At 36.5% G+C, this 13977-nt stretch overlaps 1 pseudogene; it reads right to left on the minus strand.

The window, feature by feature from the left end:
- Positions 1 to 3091: 3091 nt before the first annotated feature.
- Positions 3092 to 11892, minus strand: LOC113244318 (peptidyl-prolyl cis-trans isomerase D-like; annotated as a pseudogene).
- Positions 11893 to 13977: the final 2085 nt, after the last annotated feature.

Below are 13977 nucleotides of genomic sequence, written 5' to 3' on the forward strand. Positions count from 1 at the left end.
CATGAGATTGAACCCCACATCAGGCTCTGTACTCAGCACAGAGTCTGTTTGATAATTTCTGTCCCTCTCTCTCTGCCCTTCCAGCTCATTCTCTCTCTCTCTAAAATCTATTATCTATCTATCTATCTATCTATCCATCTATCTATCTATCATCTATCTATCTATCTATCTATCTATCTATCTATCTATCATCTATCTATCTATCATCTATCATCTATCTATCATCATCTATCTATCTATCTATATGGCTGTTTGGTTTTCCCAACACCATTTGTTGAAGAGACTATCCTTCCAAACTAGTAAGTTGTACTTTTACCAAGTATTACTTTTAAATTGTTGAAGTTTGCATATGCAAAATTGAGAAAAAAGGGTGTGAGGTAGGTGAAATGGATGAAGGTGGTCAAAAGGTACAAACTTTCAGTTGTAAGGTAAACAAGTTTTAGGAAAGTAATCTACAGCATGCTGACTATAGTTAACAACACTATATTGCATATTCAAAAGCTCCTAAAAGAGTAAATCTCAAAAGTTTTCGTTATATGAAAAAAAATGTTTTAACTATGTGTGGTGATGGATGTTAACTAACTTATTTTTGCAGTCATTTTACTATCTATCTACCTATCTATCTACCAAATCATTATGTTGTATACCATTAACTAATACAATATTCGGACCTTGTCCAGAGTGTGGCAAGTTTTAAATAGGTATGCTCTGGTCTGCTTGTTAAATGAGACCTGATGTTACTTCTGCTAGAACTGCAGCCTTGCAGAATGCTATAATTGGTAGATGTGGTGCATGTGGAGCTTTCTTCTGGTCTTCTGGGGAAGAGGCCTGTTGTGATGGTCCCTAGGCACACTTGCCAGAGAAAAGCAGTATCAGCAGAGCACAGGGAGGGTGGGACTTGGTGTAAGCAGGTAAGCCAGTGTTGGTGCTGTGCTGTTTACCGAGGTTGGGAGGGAAGTGGTACCAGCCAGCTGCATTGTCCCTGGAGAAGGAAGTCGATGCTTGCTAGTCTCAGGAAAGCACTCCCAGGAGTGGGGATAATTTCCCATTGTGCATCCCAAGCATTTTTCAGATCACCATTTTCAATCTGTCTGCCTCCAGATTGCTTGCCTACCTGGAGTGGCACAGTGCACTTTGGGGTCTACCCCAGCCAAGACTGCTGACTTTTAAAACTCCAAACTATAGGGACCTCGAAGTAATCTTGAAAAAGGAAAGCAAAGCTGGGGGCATCACAATTCCAAACTCCAAACGATATTACAAAGCTTGATCTAGTGATCAAGACAGTATGGTATTGGCACAAAAATAGACACATAGATCAATGGAACAGAATAGAACACCCAGAAATGAACCCACAACTATATGGTCAAGTAATCTTCGACAAAGTAAGAAGGAATGTCCAGTGGAAAAAATACAGTCTCTTTAACAAATGGTATTGGGAAAACTGGACAGTGACATGCAGAAGAATGAAACTGGACCACAACTTTTATACCATACACAAAAATAAATTCAAAATGGATGAAAGACTTAAATGTGAGACAGAAAATAATCAAAATGCTAGAGGAGAGCACAAGCAGTAACCTCTTTGATATTAGCCCTTGCAACTTCCTACTAGATATGTCTTCTGAAGCAAGAGAAACGAAAGCAAAAACTACGGGGACTTCATCAAAATAAAAAGCTTCTTCACAGCAAAGGAAACAGTCAACAAAACCAAAAGGCAACCCACAGAATGGAAGAAGATATTTGCAAATGACATATCTGCTAAAGAGTTAGTATCCAAAATCTATAAAGAACTTATCAAACTCAACACCCCAAAAAACAAATAATCCAGTTAAAAAATGGTCAGAAGACATAAAGAGACATTTTTCCAAAAAAAGACATCCAAATGGCCACCAGACACATGAAAACATGCTTAACATGCTTTCATCAGGGAAATTAAAATCAAAACTACAATGAGATATCACCTCACACCAGTCAGAATGGCTAAAATTAACAGCACAGGAAACAACAGGTGTTGGTGAGGATGTGGAGAAAGGGGAACACCCTTGCACTGTTGGTGGGAATGCAAACTGATGCAGCTATTATGGAAAACAGTATGGAGATTCCTCAAAAAGTTAAAAATAGGACTACCCAATGACCCAGGAATTGCACTACTAGGTATTTACCCAAAGGAAACAAAAATACTAATTTGAAGGGATACAGGTACTCTGATGTTTACAGGATTATTATCAACAATAGCCAAATTATAGAAAGAGCCCAAATGTCCATTGACTGATGAATGGATAAAGAAGATATGGTCTATATCCTCTATATGGTAGATGATAGATAGATGATTGATGATAGATGATAGATAGATAGATAGATAGATAGATAGATAGATAGATGATAGATAGATAGATGATAGATAGATAGGTAGATGATAGATATGATGGACTATTTCTCAGTCATATAAATGAATGAAATAATGCAATTTACAACTACATGGATGTAACTAGAGAATATTATGCTAAGCAAAATAAATCACTCAGAGAAAGACAAATACCATATAATTTCACTCATATGTGGAATTTAAGAAACAAAACAGATGAACATATGAGAAAAAAGGCAAGCCAAGAAACAGACATTTAACCATACAGAACAAATTGAGGGTTGCTGAAAGGGAGGTGGGTGGGAAGATGGGTTAAATGGGTGGTTGGTTGTGGATGCCACTATTAGTCATGAGCACAGGGTGTTGTATATAAGTAATGAATCACTAAATTCTACATCTGAAACTAATATTGCACTGTATGTTAATTGGAATTTAAACAAAAACTTAAAAAAGAAACACACAATTTTATATGTTAATTGTATTTCAATAAAAATGGAAAAGATAATTGAATGTAAAAAATTTAAATAATGAAATAAAACATTTTATTTTTGGTAACACTGCTTTATTAAAAGTGAAAATTTTCACTATTCTTAAACTGTAAACAATGTGAAACTGAAATATCAAAGAAATACATTATGGATCACATATCACAGCAAAAAGTCTTTAAATTTTCTTTTTGCCCATATAAAATGAATGCATAATATTTAAGTAAAACTGAATTCCTTATTAGGCAAACATTTTTGCATATGCTGCCTTCCCTTTATCTTTCTGTGCCTTTGTCTTTGGTTTGACTTTCAGCAATTCTGCCTGGATAACTTTATCTTCTCATGCTATCTCCTGAGCTTTATTTAAGATCAGCCAATGCTTGATCTTATTTTTTTTAATTTTATTATAATTATTTTTAAATTAACATATAATTTACTGTTTTTTTCAGGGGTACAGGTCTGTGATTCATCAGTCTTAAACAACACCCAGTGCTCAGCACAACACATACCCTCACCAAAGCCCATCATCCAGCACCCCATCCCCCACCCCCCGCCCCTCCAGCAACCCTCAGTTTGTTTCCTAAAATTAAGAGTTTCTTATGGCTTGTCTCCCTTTCTGGTTTCATCCTGTTTAATTTTTTCCCTCTCTTCCCCTATGATCCTCTGCCTTGTTTCTTAAAATCCACTTATCAGTGAGATAACACGATAATTGTCTTTCTCTGATTGACTTATTTCGTTTAGCATAATACCCTCTAGTTCCATTCATGTTGTTGCAAATGGCAAGATTTCATTTTTTGATGGCTGAGTAATATTCCATTGTACACATATTTACACCATATCTTCTTTATCCATTCATGTGTCAGTTGACATCTGGGCTCTTTCCATAATTTGGCTATTGTGGACATTGCTGCTGTAAACATTGGGATGCAGGTGACCCTTCCAATCACTACATTTGTATCTTTGGGGTACATACCCAGTAGTGCAATTGCTGGGACTTAGGGTATCTCTATTTTCAACTTTTTGAGAAACTTCCATACAGCTTTCCAGACTGGCTGCACCAACTTGCATTCCCATCAACAGTGTAAGAGGGTTTCCCTTTCTCTGCATCCTTGCCAACATCAGTTGTTTCCTGACTTGTTAATTTTAGCCATTCTGACTGGTGTGAGGTGGTATCTCATTGTGGTTTTGATTTGTATTTCCCTGACACCGAGTCATGTTGAGCACTTTTTTATGTGTCTGTTGGCCATTTGGATGTCTTTTTTGCAGAAATGTCTATTCGTGTCTTCAGCCCATTTCTTGATTGGATTATTTGTTCTTTGGGTGTTGAGTTTGATGAGTTCTTTATAGATTTTGGATACTAACACTCTATCTGATGTCATTTGCAAATATCTTTTCCCATTCTGTTGGTTGTCTTCTGGTTTTGTTGACTGTTTCCTTTGCTGTGCAGAAGCTTTTAATCTTAATGAAGTTCCAATAGTTCACTTTTGTCTTTGTTTCCCTTGCCTTTGGAGACGTGTCTAGCAAGAAGTTGCTGTGGCCAAGGTTGAAGAGGATGCTGCCTGAGTTCTTCTTAAGGATTTTGATGGATTCCTGTCTCACATTTAGGTCATTTATCCATTTTGAGCCTATTTTTGTGTATGGTATAAGGAAATGGTCCAATTTCATTCTTCTTTTTTTTTTTACAGGCATACTTAATTTTATTTTATTTGCCTTAATTGTGCTTCACAGATACTGTGTTTTTACCAGTTGGAAGACTGTGGCAACCCTCCGTAAAGCAAGTCTATTGGCACCATTTTTCCAAGAGCATTTGCTCACTTCTTGTCTCTGTTGTCACATTTTGGTAAATCTTGCATTATTTCAAGCCTTCTTGTTATTAATATACTTGTTACAGTGATCTGTAGTCCGTGGTCTTTGATGTTGCTATCATAATGGTTTTGAGGCAACACAAACTGCACCCATACAAGAAGGCAAACTTAATCCATAAATGTTGTGTGGGTTCTGACTGCTCCACTGCCTGGCCATTCCCTCCATCTTTCTCCCTCTCCTCAGGCCTCCCTACATCCCTAGACAGACAATATTAAAACCAGGGAAGTTAATAACCCTACAATGCCCTCTAAGTGTTCAAGTGAAAGGAAGAGTCCATTGATGTGGCAAACTTCAGTGTTGTCCTACATTAAGAAATTGCCACAGCCACCCCAATTTCATTCTTCTGCATGTGGCTGTCCAGTTTTCCCAACATCATTTGTTGAAGAGACTGTCTTTTTTCCATTAGATATTCTTTCCTCTTTGTCGAAGATTAGTTGACCATAGCATTGAGGGTCCATTTCTGGGTTCTCTATTCTGTTCCATTGATCTATCTGTCTGTATTTGTGCCAGTACCATACTGTCTTGATGATCACAGCTTTATAATAGAGCCTGAAGTCCAGAATTGTGATGCCACCATCTTTCATTTTCTTTTTCAACAATCCCCTGGTGATTCAGGGTCTTTTCTGGTTCCATAAAAATTTTAGGATTATTTGTTCCAGTTCTGTGAAAAATGCTAATGGTATTTTTATAGAGATTGCATTGAATGTGTAGATTGCTATAGGTAGCATAGACGTTTTAACAATATTTGTTCTTCCAATCCATGAGCATGGAATGCTATTCCATTTCTTTGTGTCTTCTTCAATTTCTTTCATGAGTATTCTATAGTTTTCTGAGTATAGATCCTTTGCCTCTTTGTTTAGATATATTCCTACGTATCATATGCTTTGGGGTGCAATTGTAAATGGCATCAACTCCTTAATTTCTCTTTCTTCTGTCTCATTGTTGGTTTATAGAAATGTAACTGATTTCTGTGCACTGATTTTATATCCTGCCACTTTACTGAATTCCTGTGTGAGTTCTAGCAATTTTGGGGTGGAGTCTTTTGGGTTTTCCACATAAAGTATCATGCCATATACAAAGAGTCAGAGTTCGACTTCTTTGCTGATTCAGATGCTTTTTATTTTGTTGTTGTTGTTGTCTGCTGGGGTAGGAGTTCTACTACTGTGTTGAATAACAGTGGTGATAGTGGACATCCCTGCTATGTTCCTGACTGTAGGGGAAAAGCTCTCAGTTTTTCTCCATTGAGAATGATACTCACTGTGGGTTTTTCACAGATGGATTTTATGATAATGAGGTATGTTCCTTCTATCCCTACCCTGAAGAATTTTAATTAAGAAAGAATGCTGCATTTTGTCAAATGCTTTTTCTGCCTTTACAGAGAGGACCATATGGTTCTTGTTCTTTCTTTTATTTATATAGTGTATCACATTAATTGATTTGCAGATGTTGAACCAACCTTGCAACCCAGGAATAAATCCTGCTTAGTCATGGTGAATAATCCTTTTAATGTACTGTTGGATCCTATTGGCTAGTATTTTGGTGGGAATTTTTGCATCCATGGATATTGATGTGCAATTATCCTTTTTGATGGGGTCTTTGTCTGGTTTGGGGATCAAGGTAATGATGGCCTCCTAGAAAGAGTTTGGAAGTTTTTCTTCCATTTCTATTTTTTTAAAACAGCTTCAGAAGAATAGGTATTAATTCTTCTTAAATGTTTGGTAGAATTCCCCTGGGAAGCCATCTGGCCCTGAGCTCTTATTTGTTTGGAGATTTGATTACTGCTTCAATTTCCTTGCTGGTTATGGGTCTGTTCAGGTTTTCTAGTTCTTCCTGGTTCAGTTTTGGTAGTTGATATGTCTCTAGGAATGCATCCATTTCTTCCAGATTGTCTAGTTTGTTGGCATATAGTTGGTCATAATATGTTCTTATAATTGTGCTTCTGTGGTGTTAGTTGTGATCTCTCTTCTTTCATTCATGATTTTATTTATTTGGGTTCTTTCTCTTTTCTTCTTGATAAGCCTGGCCAGGGGTTTATTGATCTTATTAATTCTTTCAAAGAACCAGCTCCTAATTTCAATGACCTGTCTACTGTTCTTTTGGTTTCTATTTCATTGATTTCTGCTCTAATCTTTATTATTTCTCTTCTCTTGTTGGGTTTAGGTTTCATTTGCTGTCCTTTCTCCAGCTCCTTTAGGTGTAAGATTAGGTTGTGTATTTGAGATCTTTCTTGTTTCTTGAGAAAGGCTTGTAGTGTTATATACTTCCCTCTTAGGACCACCTTTGCTACATCCCAAAGATATTGAGCAGTTGTGTTTTCGTTTTCATTTGTTTCAATGAATTGAAGAGAACTATTTGGATAGTTCAAGATGGTGGAGGAGTAGGAGACCTTAATTTAGTTTGCTCCCATGAATTCAGCTAAATAGCTATCAGACCATCTTGAACACCTGTGAACTCAACCAGAGAGCAAAGAAAATAAGAGCAGCAACTCTACAAATAGAACAGCAACCACTTTCTGCAAGGTAGGAGGTGAAGAAAAGTGTATCTGAGGTGTTATATGGGAAGATAGATTGCAGGGAGGGAGACTCCTTCAGCCAGCTACCAGCAAGTGATAGAGCAGTGGAGCACAAAATCAGAACTTTTAGATGTCTGCTCTTATGAGGGACATCACTCAGGTGGCTAAGCAGGGGATGGAGCCCTCACTGGGGTAGTGTAGTCTCGGGGTCACAGGAAGACGGGTTGCCTGTGTGTGGCAGAGCACCCAGGTATTGGAGCAGGGAAGCTGGCTGCAAAGAGTGAGCCCAGGAGTGGGCTCTCAGCTCAGGGTTGCCATAAACCATGATCCACAGCACAGTCGGAACTCTGCTTTTCAAGCAGGGGCCCAAGAAGCAGCAGAACCAAGGAGACTCCCCTTCCTCCCCTGGGAAGAGCAACATGGGAGTGTGCTGCAGGAGTCTGCTGGGTTTGGAGACTCCAAATGGGGTCGTGTGTTTGAGATAGAAACACTCAATCACAGGCCAGTAAGCAACTGGAGACTAGGGAGACAGTAGTGATAGATTGCTTTTCTCTGAGGGCTCATTGAGTAGTGGGGCCCCAAGCTTTTGCCTCTGGGCCCAGAGATTGGGAGGCCACCATTTTCATTCTTATCCTCTAACACTGCTTGGAAAAGGTTCAGGGAACCAAAGCCACATAGAGAAAACCAGAGCAGATTACTTAGCCTGGCCCCTGGCAAGGGCGGTGCAATTCTGCCTGGGGCAAAGATATTTGAGAATCAATGCAACAGGCCCCTCCCCTAGAAGATCAGCAAGAACATCCAGACAAGACCAAGTTTACTGATCAATCAAAACTGCAAAACTCCAGTGCTAGGGGAATACAGCACATAGAATTCATGGCTTTCTTCCCATAATACTTTAGTCTTTCAACTTTAATTTAAAAATTTTTCTTTCTTTTAATTTTTAAAAAATTTTTCTTCTTTACTTTTGAACCAACTCCTTATCTTACAAATTCATTTTTTAAAATGTTTTTTTATTTTCATTTTTTCAGTCATATTCTATCCCTTCATTGTATTTAACCTTATTTGTGTGTGTGTGTATATATATATATATATATATATATATATATATATATATATATATAAGTTTTTCTTACTTTAAAATTTTGGGATGCAGTTTCTTTTAACAGACCAGAATACAACCAAATTCTAGTGTATGGCTCTGTTCTATTCACCCACCTGATCATATTCTTTTACTTTTTTCTCTTCTTCCTTTTTTGTTTTCTTTTGTTAAAGCCTTTGTAAATTTTCACCTTTACAGTTACATTCTATCCTCTCAATGTATTTAATTTTATTTTTGTATATGTAAGTTTTTCTTTCTTTACAATTTTGAGATGTGGTTTCCTCTAATAAACTGACCAAAATACACTCAGGAGATAATGTATGGCTCTGTTCTGTTCACTTGTTTGTTTATTTCCCTTCCTTTTTGTTGTTGTTGCTGTTATTGTTTTTTCTTTCTTTTTTTTTAATTCCCATTTTTACAGTTATATTCTATCCTTTCATTGTATTTAATTTTATTTTTGTGTATATACAAGTTTTTCTTTCTTTACAATTTTGGGATCTAGTTTTCTAAAAACCAGACCAAAATACACACAGAATCCAGTGTATTACTCTATTCCACTCACCCATCTGATTATATTCCCCCTCCCATTTTGTGTCTCTTCTGATTTGTTTAGTGTACGTTTTTCTTGGGTCATTGTTGCTTTTTTAGTATTTTGTTCTCTTGTTCATCTATTCTTCTCTGGACAGAATAACAAGGCAGAAAAACTCACCTCAAAAAAGAGAACCAGAGGCAGTTCTGACTGCCAGGGACCTAATCAATATGGACATTAGTAAGATGTTGGAACTAGAGTTCAGAATAATGATTATAAAGATAGTAGCTGGGCTTGAAAAAAAGCATAAAAGACACTAGAGAATCCCTTTCTGGGGAAATAAAAGAACTAAAATCTAACCAAGTCAAAATCAAAAAGGCTATTAATGAGATTAAATAAAATATGGAGGCTCTAACTGCAAGGATAAATGAGGCAGAAGAGAAAATTAGTTATATAGAAGACCAAATGATGGAGAATAAAGAAGTTAAGAAAAAGAGAGATAAACAAATACTGGATCATGAGGGGGAGAATTCAAGAGATAAGTGATACCATAAAACGAATCAATATTAGAATAATTGGGATCACAGAAGAAGAAAGAAAGGAAAGGGCAGAAGGTATATTGAAGCAAATTATAGCAGAGAACTTCCCTAACCTGGGGAAGGAAACAGGTATGAAATTCCAAGAGGCACAGAGAATCCCCCATCTAACAGTGAAGTTTATAAATCTCAGAGACAAAGAGAAAATCCTGAAAGCATCTCAGGACAAGAGGTCTGTAACCTACAAAGGTAGAAACATTAGATTGGCAGCAGACCTATCCACAGACACCTGACAGTCCAGAAAGGACTGACATGATATCTTCAAGGTAATAAACAAGAAAAATATGCAGCCAAGAATACTTTATCCAGCTAAGATGTCATTCAAAATAGAAGTGATAAAAAGCTTCCAGGAGAAACAGAAACTAAAAGAAATTGTGATCACCAAACCAGCCCTACAAGAAATATTGAAAGGGGTCCTCTAAACAAAGAGAGAGTCCAAAAGTAACAGATCAGAAAGGAACAGAGACAAGATACAGTAGCAGTCACCTTACAGGCAATACAATGGCACTAAGTTCATATCTTTCAATAGTTACTCTGAATGTAAAAGGGCTAAATGCCCCAATCAAAATACACAGGGTATCAGATTGGATAAAAAAGCAAGACCTATGCTGTCTGCAAGAGACTTATTTTAGACCCAAAGACACCTCTAGATTTAAAGTGAGGAGGTGGAAAACCCTTTATCATGATAATGGACATCAAAAGAAAGCTGGGGTGGCAATCCTTATATCAGACAAATTAGATTTTAAACCAAAGACTGTGATAAGAGGTGAGGAAGGACACTATATCATAATGGATTAAAGGGTCTATCCAACAAGAAGATCTAACAATTGTAAATATTTATGCCCCTAACATGGGAGCAGCCAATTATATAAGCCAATTAATAGCAAAATCAAAGAAACACATTGATAATGATACAATAATAGTAAGGGACTTTAACACCCCCCTCATTGCAATGGACATATCATCTAAACAGAAGATCAACAAGGAAATAAAGACTTTGAATGACACATTGGACCAGATGGACTTCACAGATATATTCAGAACATTCCATCCCAAAGCAACAGAATACACATTCCTCTTGAGTGCACATGGAATATTCTCCAGAATAGATTACATCCTGGGTCACAAATCAGATCTTAACTGGTACCAAAAGATTGGGCTCATTCCCTGCATATTTTCAGACCACAATGCTTTGAAACTGAAACTCAATCACAAGAGGAAGGTTGGAAAGAACTCAAATACATGGAGGCTAAAGAACATCCTACTAAAGAATGAATGGGTCAACCAGGAACTTAAAGAATAATTAAATAAAATTCATGATCCTATTCTTTTAATCCTTGCCATCCTTGAGCTGTATGGTACAATGTTTTGATATTTGATGGGTCTATTTCAAGAACTTCCAAACAACTGTCAATTGCTACCTGCTGGTTTGACATCTTCTGTTAATAAGCAACAATATTCAGCACACAGTTTAAAGCTATAGGCTGTAGCTTCAAACTATCTGCTTTCTCAATAATAACATTTGAACCTTTCACATATCTTACAACTTTTTTTTTTTAATGTCTATCTCCCAGTTCTGGGATTTGGGGAAAAAAATATATATATAAATTTCTAATTTTTTTAAGTCTTCCCTTATTAATAAAATTTTATCCACATATTTTAAATCTATATCCACATCTTCAGGGAAATCTGGGTGACTGTCACCGGAACCATCTTTTGGGAATATGCTCAAACGATCTCCCTCCTTCAATTCTCTTCATTCAGCAATACCACATATTTTGACAGGTTTTTCACCTTTCACTTCTACATTTTCCAGTATCCTTACCACACCCATTCCTTTAATTACTTAGCCAAATACCATGTTTCCCATCCAAATGAGGAGTTGGAACTGTTGATAAAGTACTGAGAACCATTTGTATTGCAGCTTGCATTTGCCATGTTCCATAAACCTTCTTGATCATCCTTATAATAGAAAATTTCATCTTCACATTTTTCACCATAAATACTTTCTCCACCTGTCCCATTTTGATTTGAGAAGTCTCCACCCTGAACCATAAATTTCTTTTTTTTATAATAATATTTTTTTATTATATTATGCTAGTCATCATGCAGTACATCCCTGGTTTTTGATGTAAAGTTTGATGATTCATTAGCCGTAAATTTCTTAATAATTCATTGGAAAGGGTATCCTTTGAAATCAAGAGGTTTCCCAGTGGTGGGTCCAATGCTTTTTTTCTCCTGTAGCCTAGGCATGAACAATTTCTACAGTTTTGGGTACAATATCCGCAAATAATTCTAAGGCAATTCAACCAACTCACTCCCTTCTGATGTCCATGTCAAAGAAGACTTAGGGATTACTGTGGTTGGAGGGCTGAATCTGGGGGACAGGTGTGACATTTAAATTGCAGATGTGCTTGGGAACAGACTCAGAGAACCTCATGGACACCCTGAGCTCAACCTGAGTGGTTTTCTCTTTAAAAAACAAGATATTTTATTTCATTTTACTTTATTTTATTTATTTTAAAATTTTATTTATTTATTTTTCAGAGAGAGAGAGAAGGGGCACAAGCAAGGGGAGTGGCAGTCAAAGGGAGAAGCAGGCTCCCTGCTGAACAAGGAGCTCAATGTGGGACTTGGTCCCAGGACCCTGGGATTGTGACCTGAACCAAAGGCAGACACTTAACAAACTGAGCCACCCAGGTGTCCCAAAATAAAATATTTTAAATGAAAAAATAAAATAATCCATTCATTTTTTTAAAATGCCTTCTTCACATTATATTTTTCAAAATAAGACAGAGAACAAAATATAGAACAAGCTTTGAGATAACAGTGTGTGGTAATTAGATTTGTTACTTTTGCCTTCATTTAGGATATATTGGTAAATGTGATGTTTGAGGGATTTTACTCTTGTTTTGGTTGTGTTGATTTTTTGTTACTTAATTGTTCATTGTGGATACAACCTATTCTAACAAGTTACCTTTAGCTAACCTACCCTTTTATACTTGCCCGTTTATTCCAAATACTGTCCTTTTAGTATGATAGTTTTTTTTTCCCATAATTACTCCCTTGCTCCTAGTTTACTTGTGGAAAACATACTTGCTAGGGATGCACGGACCTCTGCTATCTTGTCAGCACTTCAGTCTTATAATGTCCAGCTAGTATGGCTGGTTCATAGGCTATATAGCAGAAAATAATGATTTTGTTCTGGTCAAGAGGAAGGTAGGAAATCCAGCTATTTTTTAAAATTATTATTTCATCTTTCTTCTGATCTTTGTAGGTTTTTTTAAATCCAATAATGCTTCATAAAGAAACATTTCTTTATTCATCTCAAAATGCTTTTTGAAAAAGTTACTGTTGACTAATCATCTCATTAGTAAACTCCGCTTAGCTTTCTCATGTTCTAAATGATATACAGCATTTTAGCTTTCAGTTCCTGACCAAAATGTTTTGATAGATTTTCTTTTTGAAGCAAAAGAATTTTGCAACAAATTAATAGGTCTTGTTGGTGAAAAGATTGGAAGTAATTGTTCTAGTTCTTTGATCTTTGAACACTTAAATTCTGGCAGCATAGCTTGGAAGTGGTCAGTCACAATTTAAAAAAGTGTTTTTATGCTCACCATTGTATATGACATTACAGATGCATCAGTCTTCTACCCATTTTGAAAATGAGGAAACTAAGACATAGCACAACCCAAATGACTTACTAAAGGTCAACTAATATATAGCACAGAATTAGAATTTGAATTCCAGTTTTATAAGCCCAAAATCTTGTTCTTGAGACTATACCTTGCTGTCTCCCACAAAAGTTTTGGCTCTGAATTTGCATTGTTAAATTTGTCTGCCTCTCATCAGTCAGGTAGTAAGTTTAGGATCATGCGACAGAGAATTAAAAACAGTGTTTCTCTGTTAATATAACTGAATTTTCTCATCTACATATAGGGAGAGGGAAAAATAGTGGTGTTTTATAAATTTCATCAAGAATAAATTTGAGTAGGTAGAGCATCTTGTTAAAAGACAATTCATTGATTTCTTCTCCTCAGTTTCTCTATATACTCAAGTTGTAAAGAACTAAATAACCACGTTCAAGAGTTACCAAATATAAAATGCAAAAGAATAGAGAAAACTGCTCTCACATTGGTGTGAAACCTTTAAGTACTTTTGCCCCATTCCCACCCATACTCCCCCATACACACATCATCAACCTGTTAAATATGAAGAGTTGTATCAATGAAGACTAACTTACCCCAAATGTTACAAAAGCAAATAATAGTAGTAGTAATAACAATAATAATAATTAATAATAATAATAATGTGAATAGAAAAAAGAAAAGAAAATCCCTGAATGACAGTGTTGGTTTTTTTTTCAAGATTGTATTCATTTATTTGAGAGAGAAAGAGGGAAAGAGAAGTGGGGGAGGGGCAAAGGGAGAGGGAGAAGCAGTAGCCCTACTGGGCAAGGAGCCTGAAGCTGGGCTTATCCCAGGATCCTGTGGTTATAACCTGAGCTAAAGTTGGCCACCCAATT

Source organism: Ursus arctos, chromosome X (assembly GCF_023065955.2).
Source record: "Ursus arctos isolate Adak ecotype North America chromosome X, UrsArc2.0, whole genome shotgun sequence".
Lineage (NCBI taxonomy): Eukaryota > Metazoa > Chordata > Mammalia > Carnivora > Ursidae > Ursus > Ursus arctos.